Genomic DNA, 2500 nt, shown 5'->3' with positions numbered 1-2500 from the left:
TGGTGGCCGCCTATAATAGCCCTGGTAGCATAAAAAAGCTCCAGGGCGCAGAGGCCGACGTGCGTAAAAGCATATCCGAGCAACAGGCACCTTCCCCGGGCTGCCACTAGTGCAGTGGTGGCCGCCTATAATAGCCCTGGTGGCATAAAAAAGCTCCAGGGCGCAGAGGCCGACGTGCGTAAAAGCATATCCGAGCAACAGGCACCTTCCCCGGGCTGCCACTAGTGCAGTGGTGGCCGCCTATAATAGCCCTGGTAGCCCTCAGCCCTGGTAGCCCAAAGCCCTGGTAGCCCACAGCCCTGGTAGCAAAAAGCCCTGGTAGCCCAAAGCCCTGGTAGCCCAAAGCCCTGGTAGCCCAAAGCCCTGGTAGCCTAAATTAATTTTTCCCATTCATTTCAATGGGTTAGGCTACCAGGGGGAGCAGTACCACTTTTGGCCATTAGGGGCGCTGTAGTAGGTAAAAGTTGATCCCCCCAGTCAGGGGATGAGTTTGCCTACTCGCTAGGTTACCCCTGGTTTCACAAAATACAAGGGGCACATTTTCAGAAACCACTTTTTCAGAACTTGCCACCTCCAGAGCTGATCAGGGGAGCCTCGCCAAACATTAATCCAAGATTGGTGAGGGCTCGTCGGACACCCCACGGGCGATGAGTCGGTGTCTGCCTGGAGCTCATGTCACTCTCAAATATTTTCTAAGTCAACCTCCATGCGCACAATGCAATGAGCCTGCCCGACATAGGGGCACTGTGAGCGGACTCACCGGGGGGGGAGAGGGCCCCCCCGCCTGGAGCTCCACGTGTTGGATTATTTTCTATGTCAACCTCCATGCGCTCAACAGAGCGAGCCTGCCCGACCTGGGGGGTGTTCAATCGGACTCCGCGGGCCGGGCGAGGGCCCCCCCGCCTGGAGCTCCACGTGTTGGATTATTTTCTATGTCAACCTCCATGCGCTCAACAGAGCGAGCCTGCCCGACCTGGGGGGTGTTCAATCGGACTCCGCGGGCCGGGCGAGGGCCCCCCCGCCTGGAGCTCCACGTGTTGGATTATTTTCTATGTCAACCTCCATGCGCTCAACAGAGCGAGCCTGCCCGACCTGGGGGGTGTTCAATCGGACTCCGCGGGCCGGGCGAGGGCCCCCCCGCCTGGAGCTCCACGTGTTGGATTATTTTCTATGTCAACCTCCATGCGCTCAACAGAGCGAGCCTGCCCGACCTGGGGGGTGTTCAATCGGACTCCGCGGGCCGGGCGAGGGCCCCCCCGCCTGGAGCTCCACGTGTTGGATTATTTTCTATGTCAACCTCCATGCGCTCAACAGAGCGAGCCTGCCCGACCTGGGGGGTGTTCAATCGGACTCCGCGGGCCGGGCGAGGGCCCCCCCGCCTGGAGCTCCACGTGTTGGATTATTTTCTATGTCAACCTCCATGCGCTCAACAGAGCGAGCCTGCCCGACCTGGGGGGTGTTCAATCGGACTCCGCGGGCCGGGCGAGGGCCCCCCCGCCTGGAGCTCCGCGTGTTGGATTATTTTCTATGTCAACCTCCATGCGCTCAACAGAGCGAGCCTGCCCGACCTGGGGGGTGTTCAATCGGACTCCGCGGGCCGGGCGAGGGCCCCCCCCGCCTGGAGCACCGCGTGTTGCAATATTTTCTATCTCAACCTCCGTGCGCTCAACAGAGCGAGCCCGCCCGACCTGGGGGGTGTTCAATCGGACTCCGCGGGCCGGGCGAGGGCCCCCCCGCCTGGAGCTCCGCGTGTTGGATTATTTTCTATGTCAACCTCCATGCGCTCAACAGAGCGAGCCTGCCCGACCTGGGGGGTGTTCAATCGGACTCCGCGGGCCGGGCGAGGGCCCCCCCCGCCTGGAGCACCGCGTGTTGCAATATTTTCTATCTCAACCTCCGTGCGCTCAACAGAGCGAGCCCGCCCGACCTGGGGGGTGTTCAATCGGACTCCGCGGGCCGGGCGAGGGCCCCCCCCGCCTGGAGCTCCGCGTGTTGCAATATTTTCTATCTCAACCTCCGTGCGCTCAACAGAGCGAGCCCGCCCGACCTGGGGGGTGTTCAATCGGACTCCGCGGGCCGGGCGAGGGCCCCCCCCGCCTGGAGCTCCGCGTGTTGCAATATTTTCTATGTCAACCTCCGTGCGCTCAACAGAGCGAGCCCGCCCGACCTGGGGGGTGTTCAATCGGACTCCGCGGGCCGGGCGAGGGCCCCCCCGCCTGGAGCTCCGCGTGTTGCAATATTTTCTATCTCAACCTCCGTGCGCTCAACGGAGCGGGCCCGCCCGACCCGGGCGGCGCTCAATCGGACTCCGCGGGCCGGGCGAAGGCCCACCCCGCCCGGAGCTCCTCACCACGCACCGCACCTCCATTCCCCCACCGACCGATCGGCAACCATGACCCGCCATCGGAGGGCCCCCGCCGGCACCGGCCTCGCGCCGGTCGCTCGGGCGGACGGTTCCTCCGGCCAGCGGGTCGCTCTCCAGCGCCGGGGCTACTTCGCG

This window comes from Filicampus tigris, unplaced genomic scaffold, assembly GCF_054856515.1.
Source record: "Filicampus tigris isolate MCC_2025a unplaced genomic scaffold, RoL_Ftig_1.0 HiC_scaffold_26, whole genome shotgun sequence".
Classification (NCBI taxonomy): Eukaryota; Metazoa; Chordata; class Actinopteri; order Syngnathiformes; family Syngnathidae; genus Filicampus; species Filicampus tigris.
The sequence above is the reverse complement of the archived record's forward strand: the minus strand, read 5'-3'. Positions refer to the sequence as shown.